At 37.9% G+C, this 15,103-nt stretch overlaps 1 pseudogene across 1 annotated transcript; it reads left to right on the plus strand.

Annotated features, from left to right (window-relative positions):
* The first annotated feature begins 12,185 nt into the window (after positions 1–12,185).
* On the plus strand, positions 12,186–13,750 carry LOC145014682 (delta(12) fatty acid desaturase DES8.11 pseudogene; annotated as a pseudogene). Its single transcript, XR_013665577.1, has 2 exons — positions 12,186–12,319; positions 12,421–13,750. The product of XR_013665577.1 is annotated as a delta(12) fatty acid desaturase DES8.11 pseudogene (transcript).
* The last annotated feature ends 1,353 nt before the right edge of the window (positions 13,751–15,103 follow it).

Consider the following 15,103-nt stretch of genomic DNA (forward strand, 5'->3'; position numbering starts at 1 on the left):
AGATGGGACTCGACCCTGTACTTGAGTACGCTGGGTGTAATCCCAACTTCAATCTCCTAAACTCCATAACTTTTGCGTATGGGCTCCGTTTTTCGCGTTCTTTATATCCACGCGTAGGTGAGACTATGGTCTACAACTTTCATTTAGACTCTGTCGGCTAGTTTTGACTTTATTTTTAATACTATGTTTTTAATAGGCCGGGACTGCTAAAGTCCGTTAAAAATTTATAGTTTCTTTATCCGACGTCTATTTCCGTTTGTCTTTTTATCATCTTACTCCTGATGTGGAGACCTTCAACTCTCGTTTAGGTTGCGTTAGCTAAATATCGTTCGATATTCAATTCGAGTTTTTAGCTCTCTACGACTGTTACGAAACATTGAAAATTCGTAACTTCTTCATACGAGGTCCAATTTGGGCGATCTTTTTATGCACGTTCACCATTTAACGTAATCTACGAGTTTTTTTAGATACTTAAGGCTAAAATGCATTTTATTGAAATTTCTCATTTTACGTTTAATAATGTCTTACCAGGTGTATCGTGAATATTTGAGTAGTCGAAATCTTTTCATTATAACTCGGTTTTGAATGTTCTTTATGTTTTTGGAAACCTTGGCACGATATCTATCATTTGATGCATCCCAACTTTAGATTTTGAAAATTTTATTTTTGAGGTTAATTCCGTTGATTCTAAATAGTTTCGTTGTATTAGACTTTTGAGTGTTACATTGCTTTGAAAAATATAGGGTTGTCACATCATCCCCCCGTTAGAGGGAATTTCGTCCCGAAATTTAATCTAAGATAAAGTTTACGGGTTAGGAAAAAGATGTGGGTACTTTTGTTTCATTTGATTCTCGCGTTCCCAGGTGTATTCAGGTCCCCGCTTGGCGTTCCAACGGACCTTCACAATAGGTATGCGGCTTTGTTTGGTTCTTTTAATTTCCCGATCCATGATCTCTACTGGTTCTTCTATGAATTGTTGATTTTCATTTATTGCAATTTCGTCCAAAGGGACGACGAGGGTCTCATCGGACAAGCAGTTCTTTAGGTTTGACAGGTGGAAGGTAGGGTATACGTTGTGGATTTCCTAAGGTAATCTAAGTTTGTAAGCCACCGGACCGATCCTGGAAAGGATCTCGAATGGTCCGATGTACCTTGGGTTCAGTTTACCACGCTTTCCAAAACGTATTAATCCTTTCTAGGGCGATACTTTTAGTAGGACAAGGTCTCCAACCTGGAATTCCCAGGGTTTCTGTCTTTTATCTACATAACTCTTTTTATCTGTCCCTTGACGCCTTCAGTCGTTCTCGGATCTGAACAATCTTCTCCGTGGTTTCCCTTATGATTTCTGGACCAGTGAGAGTGTTGTCTGTTGCTTTTCCTCTTGCTAGCTGAGTGTCACCCACTTCAGCCCAACACATAGGTGATCTGCATTTACGGCCATAGAGGGCTTCGAACGGGGTAGTCTTGATGCTAGTGTGGTAGCTATTGTTGTACGAAAACTCGACCAAGTGTAAATGGGTGTCCCATGCCTTGCCAAAATCGATGACGCAAGCTCTCAGCATATCTTCTAGGGTTTGTATGCTTCTCTCACTCTGGCCGGTGGTTTGTGGGTGATACGCAGTAGTCATGTCAAGTCTCGTGCCTAGAGATCTTTGCAACGACCGCCAGAAACCTCGAGATAATGGATATTGGTACACCATGCAATCGTACAATCTCTCTGAGGTATGTTCTTGTTAGTTTCTCCAATTTATCCGTCTCTTTGATTGGTAGGAAGTGCGCGAATTTAGTTAATTTGTTAACAATCACCCATATGGTGTCGAGTCCGCTTGCTGTTTTGGGTAATTTGGTTATGAAATCCATGGTTATCCGCTCCCACTTCCATTATGGTATTTCTGGTTTTTGTAACAATCCCGAGAGCTTTTGGTATTCCACCTTGACTTTGGCGCATGTTAGACATTTGCTCACGTAGGTAGCAATTTCGGTTTTCATTTTCAGCCACCAGTACAGTTTCTTGAGGTCGAGATTCATCTTATCGGAACCGGGATGTATGGAGTATCGTGTCTTATGGGCTTCGTTCATGATGACTTCTCTGAACCCACTAAACTTCGGTGTCCAGATTCGATCCATGAAGTAAAGAACTCCATTGCTCTTGACTTCAAGCTTCTTATCCATTCCCATTAAGGCTTCTCTTGCCACATTTTCGGATTTCAAGGCTTCTATTTGGGCTTCCTTGATTTGCGTGGACATGTGTGAATGGATTGTCATAGTTAGAGACTTCACTCGGCGACCCGAGTATTCCTTTCGGCTGAGTGCATCAGCCACTACGTTAGCCTTTCTGGGATGATATCAAATTTCGCATTCGTAATCACTTAGTAGTTCTACCCACCGTCTTTGTCTCATGTTAAGTTCTTTCTGGTTGAGGATATGCTGGAGGCTTTTATGATCGGTGAAGATTGTACATTTCATGTCGTAGAGATAGTGCCTCCATATCTTTAGAGCGAAAACGACTGCTCCTAGCTTGAGATCATGCGTCGTGTAGTTTACTTCGTACGTCTTTAGTTGCCTTGAGGCGTAGGCGATGACCTTCCCTCGTTGCATCCGGACACACCCAAGTCCTTGGTTTGACGCATCACAATAGACCACGAAGTCCTCTGTTCCTTCTGGCAAGGTTAGGATGGGCGCACTACATAAGGCTCGCTTTAGTGTCTGAAACGTGATGTCTTGTTTTTCTCCCCAGTCGAAGGTCACACTCTTCTGAGTTAGGGTGGTAAGTGGCTTGGCAATCTTCGAAAAGTTTTGTATGAACCTTCGGTAATATCCGATGAGTCCCAAAAATTGCCGGATTTCTGTTGGGGTTCTTGGAGTCATCCAACTCTCAATCACCTTGATTTTGGAAGGATCCACGTGTATTCCCTCTTTGCTTACAACCTGACCTAGGAAATCTACTTCCCGAATCCAAAACTCACACTTTGAAAATTTTGCATATAGCTTCTCTACTCTCAATGTTTCCAAGACTTGGCGGAGGTGTTGGTTGTGTTCTTCCTGGCTTCTTGAATAGATGAGTATATCATCTATGAACACGATCACGAATTTATCCAGGAAGGGACAACATACTCGGTTCATCAAGTCCATGAACACCACTGGTGCATTTGTCAATCCGAAGGGCATCACTACAAACTCGTAGTGACCATAGCGTGTTCGGAATGCCGTTTTGGGGATGTCTCCTTCCAGTACTCGCAGTTGGTGATAAGCAGATCTTAGGTCGATCTTTGAGAAGTAGCTTGCTCCTTGTAGTTGATCGAGCAAATCGTCTATGCGCGGTAGGGGATATCGATTCTTGATCGTGAGTTTGTTCAGTTCTCAGTAATCGATGCACATGCGAAAGGATCCGTCCTTCTTTTTCACAAATAGGACTGGTGCTCCCCATGGTGAGAACTTGGTCTGATGAAGCCTTTGCTCAACAGCTCGTTTAGTTGGCTGGACAGTTCCTAGATTTTGGTCGGGGCTAGACGGTATGGCATTTGCTACTGGAGTAGCTTCGGGAACTAAGTCGATTCTGAACTCGACTTGGAGTTCTGGTGGGATCCCTGGAAGATCTTCTGGAAAGATGTCGGGGAAGTTGCAGACTTCTGGAATGTCTTTAATGTTCTTCGATTCTCGTTTCTTGTCTACTACATGGGCTAGAAAGGCATGATATTCTTTGCGAAGATATTTTTGTGCTTTAATACAGGAGATGATTTGTAAATTCAAACTAGGTTTATCACCATAAATGACAAGAGTTTCGCCGTTTGGCAGATTGAGGAGAACGACCCTTTTGTGACAAAGTATATCGGCATGGTGAAGGCTTAACCAGTCCATACCGATGATGACATTGAAACTTCTTATTGAAATGGGCATAAGGTCAATTTGAAACAAGTGCTCGTTTAAATTTAATGTGCATCCTACGTACATATCGCTTGCGCTTTCCGTTTTACCATTTGCCATTTCTACAGTGAATATTTTATTGAGTGGTTGGGGTTTTTGATTAGGTAGGTGTTTGAATTTATGACTCACAAAACTTCTCTCCGCATCGCAGTCAAAGAGTATGCATGCATAAATGTTGTCGAGGAGAAACGTACCCGTAACCACCGTGGGGTCCGCTATTGCTTCATTTTGTCCTATTGCCAACACTCTTCCAACACTACCAGCATTCCTTGTCTTGGGGCAATCCCTCTTGAAGTGCCCAGTTTCTCCACACCCATAACATGCCTGGCTTACTCCAGTACCAGGAACTTGAGTGATTGGTCGCGCCGGTGCCTTACAGAAATGGGCAGTGTGCCCTTTCTTGTCGCAGTTTTTACAGTGCATTTCACGGCAGTTACCGTGGTGATGGTAATTGCATTTGTTGCACTTTGGCAGGTTCCCAGCATATTGCTTCGCTGGCGCAGGGGTAGCAGGGGTTGTAGTGGGGGTAGTAGCAGTATGGACCGCTACCATTTGTTTTTTTGAAGGTTCTTGTGAAGTTTGACCTTTCCTCTTGTTCCAGAACTTCTTCTTGCTGTTGTTATTGACATTGTTGTCGTTGTTGTTGCTTCCTTTGGTTGGTTCGGCGACGACGGTCGTGACATTCTGACAGACACCATGATCGACGAGAGATTGCCAGTTCCTTGGCGCTGTCGAACGTCGTGGGTTTGGAGGCAAATACACTCCCTCGAAGTTGGGGTGATAGTCCCCAAATATACCTTTCCACCTTTTGACTTTCAAGGATCATCATTCCTCGGCAAAGTATTATCAAATCATTGAATCTGTAGCCTGCTATGTCCGAGCCTACCTTCGTAAGGCCCCACAGTTCCTGTTCGAGCTTCTGAATCTCGCCTATGGGGTAGTACTCTCGTAGGAGCATTCGTTTCAGGTTTTCCCAACCCATGGAGTTCGCCACCGGTAGGGTTAGTGCCTTGACGTGGCCGTTCCACCACGTTAGGGCTCGTTCGGAGAAAGTATAAGCGGTGAATTTCACTTTGCTTTCTTCGGGGCACGAGCAAATCTCGAACACGGCTTCCGTTTTCTCTATCCATTGGGATAGAGCCATTACTCCCTCAGTTCCACTAAAGGGAATAGGTTTGCTGTTGGTGAAGTCCTTGTAAGTACATTCCCCGGTATGGCCTCGGTTTTGGCCACTTGTAGAGCTGTTTATTCCTCCTCCTGACCCGTTGTTACTGATTTGTGCCATCGCTGCGGTTACAACGGTTGTTACAGCAGCTTGGAACATTGCTGTATCCATAGTTGGAGGGGGTGGTGGAGGTGGTGTTGGAGCTCAGTTTCTGCGCGATGATCTACGAGGAGGCATGTTCTGGTAGAAAAATAATAATAACGGCTATAAGTTTCTAATGAATTTACAATTGTGCACTAGAGGGTTAGTCATATCTTGTAATTTGTTTTGACATTAGTTAATGGTTTCAAAGTAGATATAGAAATTTTAATAATCCGCTGAGTTTCGAGAGGTATATAAAGACATACTTCATATATATATATATATATATATATATATATATATATATATATATATATATATATATGTCACACATACGGTGCGTTACATTATGCTTCATGTTTAGGAAAATTGTGACCTATCTAGAGGTCTCCGATTACAAGTTCAAAGAAAATAAGAAAAACATTATCCGAGGTCCTATTCTATATCAAAATTGTTGGAGTTGGTAAAGTCCTACTTGCGGCGTGTTGTGCGTTTGGAGCTAGATTCTGCATCCGATTGTTTGACTTCCATTAAACGCCTCTCAAGAACCGCTTGTTGTTCCTTCATCTCTTTTATTTCTGCAAGTGCTGCCTCCATTTGGCTTTGAAGCGTCCCTGTGTGGAGTTGGGTACCTTCGTGTAGTCCTTCTAGACGATGGATGTTTGTGGCGTTACCCTGTGTAGCAGCCTTGATCTCACGAACTCTGGCCACTTGCATGTCCGAATGGTAGTTCTGGGTGCTATAGTGCCCACAATAACGGGAAGCGCTCGATCGGCTGAGCCTCCCCCACTGACATTGTAAAAATATCGACACATGCCGAAAGGAGGGCGTACACCTAGTTGGCGGCTCCAGTAGTAGAGATGGCTTCCCCAGATGGGAATGGGAGTTTGGCAAGCCATTCTAACTTCGGGAGGACGAGGAGCGGGAGGGCCGATTACTTCCGGCTCGGAGTCTATCCCATCAATAGCTTCTTCTTCCTCCTCGACTTCGAATTCCTCTCCGACTTCCTCTTCGACTTCGAATTCTTCTTCGACTTCCTCTTCGATTTCCTCCGGGTCTTCTTCCGGATCTTCTTCTATCCATCCGCCGTTACCTTGGTTTGGGTAGTAGGGATCTCCCGGTATATGGAATCCGACCATTTGTCTGTACTAGGATAGAGGTATGAGAATTTTATAAGAAAAGAAATTTCTATTTAACGACATCCTAAGTTAAGCTATATGTTGTGGTGTGCAAGTTTTTATTGTCATATTATTTTATAACAATACTCCTATAGAATTTTGAATTTGTAAGTTTAGAAATTTTTATTTGGTAAGTTTTTGACTTGTTGTCCACTACGACCATTCCTCGACGTACGTTGGTCAAATCCAGGATAAATATAGTTGATTAGGCTATATTTATTCTCGATTTGATTACATACCTCGAGGCCCAATCCTAGCATCGCAACTCGCCTTAATACTTTTTAGAAAACTTTGTTATGATACGAGACTGATGCATGTGTGTAAAAAACATGTATATTTTTAAAAGAAAATATGTCGTTTATGAAAACGCGTTGTCAGAGGGTTTTTGGCCCCCTTTTGCATTTATAGTTTGTATATCTTATGTGGTTCGATATACTTAGTTCACTATAAATAATGCTCTGATACCAATCTGTCACACCCCCAAACCAGAATGGTAGAAACATTCGGGGGTGGATGACTTCATGTAGTACCATAACAATTGAATATCGTAAAGAAAGTAACACAACCATGATATATATATATATATATATATATATATATATATATATATATATATATATATATATATATATTATATATATAATAAAAACGTTCGTTATTGCGTTATACATGTTTCCAAAAGAATATTACAATAAGATGGTTTAAAATGTTTGATAATAAATGCCATAGCGTTCCTTCTTCAAAAGTTGGTCGTTACCTGTATTACCGATTCCCTGAGAAATACAAGTGGTTTTGAAAAAATGTCAACAATAAAGTTGGTGAGTTCATAAGAGTTTTTGTATTGAAAAGTATGTCATTTTGGAAGAAAGTAAATGAATGTAGTTTCCAGAAAATCCATTATTTTCCACATATAGTTTTGAAAAGTTCCTAAAGTTGGAGGGCGTTAGTATCTTTCGTACTTAAATGATAAAGATAAATCTTATGCTCAAAATAAAGTAAATACTGAATGCATTTATGAGTCTTGTAAATCAAGTTTGTTTTTATACTTTCGTGTGAGTTTTTATAACCATACTATCGACACAGACTGCCTGTAACAACATTATTCAGGTGTTGTAGTGTTATGACATTTGTCACCCCAGACCTGTCGGTCTACTGTAGCTAACAGTTTAGGTGCGGGGTTGTCAATCCCATATAGATCGATACACAAGTATCACGCTCTCCCTCCAAGAGATTATGGTTTATAATACAGGACTCGAAATGCATACTAGAAAGTACGTTGAAGTTGAATATCTCACATCACTTAGTATAAACAGATTCACGATAAGAAAGTATTTGTTTTACTTTAAGTGAAAGTATTTCGTTTTTCAATATGTATACGTAAGAATGTATGAATAACTCGCAAACTATACCCATTATAGTTTTTCAGAAAGTATGTTCCATTTGATGAAAATAACTTGGTAAAATACTAAATTTTATACGTAATGCAGGATATATGTTGTATTTATAACGATACGTTTTCTTGTATTGTACTTGTATTCCCCACCTAAAACATGGAAAGACTTGAAAAGTAGGGGTATGAACTCACTTGTTCGGTTTGAAGAGAGTGGGGCTAGAGTCGGGCAGAACTTCGACTGCGGAAAGTTGCGTCTTCGAGCTTCTCGGGGATCTCGGTAGCGTAAAACCTTCGTCGGGGGCTCGAGTGTGGAACCGAGGGTGGCGGGATGGTCTCTAGTCTGTAGGAGTGTGTGAGAGTGAGTGAAATTGTGAGAGAGGTGTGCTAAAATCCGGAGCTTATGCCTTCTATTTATAGAGCTGAAAACGTGAGTACGCTGGGCGTACCACTGGAGTACGATGGGCGTAACTTTGCTTCATGGCTTACGACTCGGGTCTAGCTAGTCTTAGAGCTTGCAACCGATGGGACTCGACCTTGCACCTGAGTATGCTGGGCGTAATCCAAGCTTCAATCTCCTAAATTCCGTAACTTTTGCGTACGAGCTCCGTTTTTCGTGTTCTTTATATCCACACGTAGGTGAGACTATGCTCTACAACTTTCATTTAGACTCCGTCGGCTAGTTTTGACTTTATTTATTTTTAATACTATGTTTTTAATAGACCGGGACTGCTAAAATCCGTTAAAAATTCATAGTTTCTTTATCCGACGTCTGTTTTCGTTTGTCTTTTTATCATCTTACTCCTGATGTGGAGACCTTCAAATGTCGTTTAGGCTGCGTTAGCTAAATATCGTTCGATATTCAATTCGAGTTTTTAGCTCTCTACTACTGTTACGCAACTTTGAAAATTCGTAACTTCTTCATACGAGATTCAATTTGGGCGATCCTTTTAAGCACGTTCACCGTTTAACGCAATCTACGCCTTTTGTTTAGATACTTAAGGATAAAATGCATTTTATTGAAATCTGTCATTTTACGTTTAATAATGTCTTACCAGGTGTGTCGTGAATATTTGAGTAGTCGAAATCTTTTCATTATAACTCGGTTTTGAATGTTCTTTATATTTTTGGAAACCTTGGCACGATATCTATCATTTGATGCATCCCAACTTTAGATTTTGAACATTTTATTTTTGAGGTTAATTCCGTTGATTCCAAATAGTTTCGTTGTATTAGACTTTTGAGTGTTACATTGCTTTGAAAAATATAGGGTTGTCGCAATGTCCTTGAGTAGTACAGGCATCCATCTATTATTCATGTTTCTAGAACCCTAGTAACTATTATAGGAATAGTTAGGAGATTCTCTCTCTCTCTCTCTCTCTCTCTGTATATATATATATATATATATATATATATATATATATATATATATATATATCTCCCTCCCTCTCTCTCTCTAGTACGAAGATTTACTCAGGAGTCAGTTCATTTGCGAGTCTATATTATTACTATAATACTTTAGAATGTGACATACTATTTCCCTTTACGACGCCTCATAGCGCCATCACCGTGTAACCAGAGTCTCTGGAAAGGAGAGCGAACATCATGTGTATAGATCTATACAGGACTGACACTCCCACACCCAGAGTACTAGCTAAATTCTGTGCCGGTAAGGCCCATGGTTACATAATGCCACTACCTCTACGCGTGACCTGGAGGCTCATCGGATACTCTATCGTCGATCAACATGGTTACATACGAGTTCACATTCACCCCTTGTTTTAGACTTTGCTAGCTGTATCATTCATTCGATACTGTCTGGAGTCTGTGCTTCCTTGTGTTAGACTGAGCCAGGCATATTATTCATACGATACTCTCCTGGAGTCTATGTTTTCATTTGTTTTAGTCAGCAGTATTACTGCTGAGGTATATGTTATTTTCCTCTAGTATCTTTACTTGTGTTTTTCTCATAATTCCTTTAAAATCAATACTGTATTTTGGTAATGATAGTATTTTGGGGGAAAATTACTCCTTAAAACATAAATCCGTCGGATCTTGGTAGAAGACTGCCTTTATTTAGAAAATATAGGATTTTCTGGAAAGAACGCTAATACACCGTAGATTCTAGATTATTATCTTTCATAAAGCTATTTTGAATAAAAATGTGTATTTATACAAATGACACTAAATACTTATGGACTCACCAACATTATAAAAATGCTGATACTCGCTTTCAAAATAACTTGTATTCTCAGGTCATCGATAGACAGGTACATCCCGGGAGCATTTGCGGAGACAGCCTAGTACCGAGCTGCATTTATATTATTTCTTGTATTACTTTGATGCCGCTATGAATTGTAACCTATGTAAAACTATTACTATTAATGCAATGGTTGTTGTACTTTGATTACTATACTGCATATGTTGTGATACTTGACATGACGTCATCCACCCCATAACGTTTCCGCCGTTCCGGTTTTGGGGTGTGACAAATATATAAATCAATTAATAATATCCATTTAATTTAGGAATATGAGTTTTAAAACCTAATATTCCATTGACCCTTTCACTGGACATCTTCATGACATTCTTGATTCCGCTCCATCATACCTTACCCTCTCAACTGTGTATCACTTTTTTCAACAGGCGACATCGACCTTTAAAGGAGCACACCGGAGACGCCTCTTCAATAGTCGGCAACGACCTCCACAACACAGGTAACATTTTTTTTTTGAATTTCGTTAACTTGTATGAAATCTGATTATTTGTGATTGAAATCTGATTCTCTCTATGTATTGATAAAATTAGATTACATGTAGGTGAAATCCGAATTTATATGTAAAAAATCAGAAAATCTAATTTTCTGAATATGTAAAATCTGATTTTGATCATTAGATTTCTCCGACTGGTAGAAGCTCTGAAGCTGGTGTAGAAGCTGGTAGAAGCCGACGACGACCTCCACTCTACCTCTTGAAAGTTTTCTCTGGATCGAAATAAGTTGATAAATGCTAAGATTTCTCGAATTTTCATGTTCTGATTTTGCAAGTATTTTCATCTTCTTATTTTATTTTTCCGTGGAAAGATTTCTCGTGAACAGTAATTATGTGATTACAACAAATCATGGCGGTTCAAAACTCTTGAAGAACATTAAAATAATTCAATGAGAATATTGCACACCAAGTGTTTGTAGAAATACCTGAAAGAGAACTTGATGTTCAAATTCTTGAAGAACACAAAAATAATTTCCAAGTTTGTTATTTGTGTTACTTGGTTCTAACATGTGGTATGAGTTCTCTTAGAATTACTAAAATTTATTTTATTTTTATCGTATAAAAGTATTCTCATATAGTTTTATTCTTACATAATTCAATTTCATGACAGTTATTATCATAGAATGCGTGAACGACATGATAATGGCCTGATGGTTGGATGAATGTGTGGGATAGAGATGAACAATCGTCAATGGTCACCGATCTTCCAAAAATGCACTATTTGCTATAATATTCTGGTAGAATAACATATAATAGAATGATAAAAGTATATATAATAGTATATGCCAATATAATAAAATATAAAGTTTATTATTTTTTCAAGGATAAGACAGAAAAAATTGAACTTGTATCTAAAAATTTGTTATTATTTGAGAAGTAAGAATCTTTATTAGTTTATGGCTTGGATTTGCATAAAATATCATTATAAAAACAATGTCTTTCTAACATAATAAAACCAGATATGATTAAAAATTATGTTAGAAATATGTAAACAAAATTAATTTAAAAAAAATCAAAATTCAAAATTAAGATAATCAAAGATCCATTAAAATCCGAAAATTTTCTTTTTAAAAATTGTGTTTCCTAGACTTAAGGCAATGCAAATGTATAATATTACCCTTCTTTTAATTAAATGACATTATTCTATTTTTTTAATAATATAGATAAATCATTTTCTTAAAATAAGTAAATTGATAGGTTAAACCTGAACCTCCAAGTGATAATATAATTTGACACTCAAATAAAAATTATATAAATATAAGTCACGTCTAAAGCATTAGAATAGGAAATTAAGATATTGCATGATTAATGGGGTTAATCGGCCCTTTTCAATCAGATATACATACACTCAATAATTTAAATATATATTGATTGATTGCAATAATTGTTTCAAAGCAGAAGACGAATACCCAACTAACAAATCATATATAAAAATGGTTGATATTTATACAACTAACAATAGTTTGGACCATCTATAAATCTATAAATAAATAATAATTTGATCTTCTCAACATGCATAATGCATTCATAGATTAAAAATATGCGTATCGTATTTAGAGCCGCCAAATTGGAATGGTGGTCTCTCCTAAAGTGTAAAAGTTTGTAGATAAAACGAAATAATGGTAGATAGTCAGTAGGACAAGTGAGCCGATAACTTTTTGCAAATCTTGGGACTATAAATACGAAGCAAAGCCGACCCTAGAAGAGTATCACCCACTGAAGAGAAGTCCAGCATAACTTGTCTCTATAGGTTAGTTTTTCTTTTTAATTTCCCACGAGCTTTAGGTTTTTGTCATTACTTCTTTCTATGTTTAGGTTACATAAATGTCACAATACTCTTTACATTTGCAGGTTAATCATATCTATCAATAGCATGGGTGCAGGTGGTAGGATGTCAAACGATCCATTTGATGGTAAAAAGATCCTAGAACGTGTGCCGGTTGATCCGCCGTTTTCATTAAGTGATTTAAAGAAAGCGATCCCTGCCCATTGCTTCAAGCGATCTGTCATCCGTTCATCTTACTATGTTGTTCACGATCTGATCGTTGCCTACGTTTTCTACTTCCTTGCGAATACATATATTCCTTTTCTTCCAGCTCCTTTGGCTTACTTAGCTTGGCCGGTCTACTGGTTCTGTCAAGCAAGCATCCTCACGGGCTTATGGGTCATCGGCCATGAATGCGGTCACCATGCCTTTAGCGAATACCAATGGATTGATGACACTGTCGGCTTCATCCTCCACTCAGCTCTCATGACACCCTATTTCTCATGGAAATATAGCCATCGGAATCACCATGCCAACACAAATTCTCTTGATAATGATGAAGTTTACATTCCTAAACGCAAGTCTAAAGTCAGGTGGTACTCAAAACTTCTTAACAACCCACCTGGTCGAGTGTTCACTTTGGTTTTTAGGTTCACCCTAGGATTTCCTTTATACCTCTTAACTAATATTTCTGGCAAGAAATATGGAAGGTTTGCCAACCACTTTGATCCCATGAGTCCAATTTTCACCGAGCGTGAGCGAATCCAAGTCCTGTTATCAGATCTTGGTCTTCTTGCTGTGTTTTATGCAATCAAGATTGCTGTAACAACAAAAGGAGCTTCTTGGGTAACCTGTATATATGGAGTTCCAGTGGTAGGAGTGCATGTGTTTTTCGTTATCATTACGTATTTGCACCACACCCATCTGTCTTTGCCCCATTATGATTCAAGTGAATGGAACTGGATCAGAGGGGCATTGTCAACAATTGACAGGGACTTTGGATTCTTGAATAGGGTTTTCCATGACGTTACACACACTCACGTATTGCATCATTTGATTTCGTACATTCCACATTATCATGCCAAGGAGGCAAGGGATGCAATCATTCCAGTTTTGGGTGAGTACTATAAGATCGATAGGACTCCTATCTTTAAAGCAATGTGGAGAGAGGCTAAAGAATGCATCTATATCGAGCCTGATGTAGACAACAAACACAAAGGTGTATTTTGGTACCATAAAATGTGACCAATTTCTGATATCATTTGCTTTTTAAATTATTATATGTACTGTATGTTGGAAAACATTCCAATTATATATGTCCACGGACCGTTTGTATAATAAACTAGTAAACTAAGTTCATAGTTTACTATTTATATCCAAAGGTTGATTAATGATTAATCAACAATTTTAAAATGATCCCAATCGCTTTCACCTACATTCGCATATTGATCCCGGTCTTATATTTTAGACTGTACAAGTTAATTATTATTACAAGAGAAATTACATATTTTCATATATTTTGTTCATATAAATCATCCTATCAAATTAAATGGTAGTGATATAGGTAACATTTAATGTTGATTGCTTTGTTTGATAAGAACAAAACCCGTTTTATCGATGGATCTTTGCCTAAACCTTCTATATCAATGTGGATGACTATTTATAGAGAATAAAAAAATTATGAGTTTTGATATATTTAAAATCATATTTTTTTTTTGATAAAAATAGCTTCTTAAAAATTTAAAAAAAACTATGTTTTTGTATATACTAAGGTAATGATTAGCATAGTTTAAGTAAACATTTTTCGTTTCAAAACACACGTGTATCACTTGCCCATTTATGTTGGTACGACGAAGTGTTTTCGTCTAAAACAAAGGTGTGATAAGATTGATTCTCCAATTTTCAACCTTTTATTTTTTCTCAATTGAACCCTCATCTATCTCTTTCTCTCATCTCTCTCTTTTCTCTCTCTCTCTCTCTCTCTCTCTCTATATATATATATATATATAATCTCATGTACGATTCTGGAATAGGGATGGGAACAGTGATGTTATCATCCACTATGATTATCTAGCAGTTCAAGTACAGTCGATATAGTTGAAGCGCAGTCAAAGTATGGTTTTTGGGGATGGAATTTGTGGCGTCAACCTATAGGCTTTCTAGTTTTTCTAATTTCTTCCCTAGCCGAGTGTGAACGATTACCCGTTGATTTCCCAGAAGCAGAAGAAGAATTAGTACACACACACAAATAAACACACACACACATACACACACTAGATTATTACACATATAAAACACGATTTGATAACTTAAAATAGCTAAAATAATACATAGTATAATAAGTGATTTTCTAAAAGAATAAACAACAAAATTTAAATGTATGTGTATAAATAAAAAATAAGATATATATTGTAAATGGACATTTTAATCAGAGATCAAATTATCGATAGTTAAAATTTGATATACTCAAGATAACAACCACAATCTTATATGGTAGTACACTAATGTTTTTCTAAAAATCCTAAAACATAAGTTAATCCAACAAAGCTACATGTAGATAGTTTCTAAATCAGTTCATCCATTTGTTTCCCAAATGAGTCACAACTCGAATGTTATCTACGCTGCACAATTGCTCATGCACAACAACTCACAACCACTACACCAATTCTCACATTCAAAAATAGTTAGCAAAAACCTCAAACATTTGCTATTAAAATTTAAAGTCATCTAGGAATATTGAAACACAACCAAGAGTCATCACCCTTTGTA

This window comes from Lactuca saligna, chromosome 9 (assembly GCF_052625555.1).
Source record: "Lactuca saligna cultivar CGN05327 chromosome 9, ASM5262555v1, whole genome shotgun sequence".
NCBI classification, from domain to species: domain Eukaryota; kingdom Viridiplantae; phylum Streptophyta; class Magnoliopsida; order Asterales; family Asteraceae; genus Lactuca; species Lactuca saligna.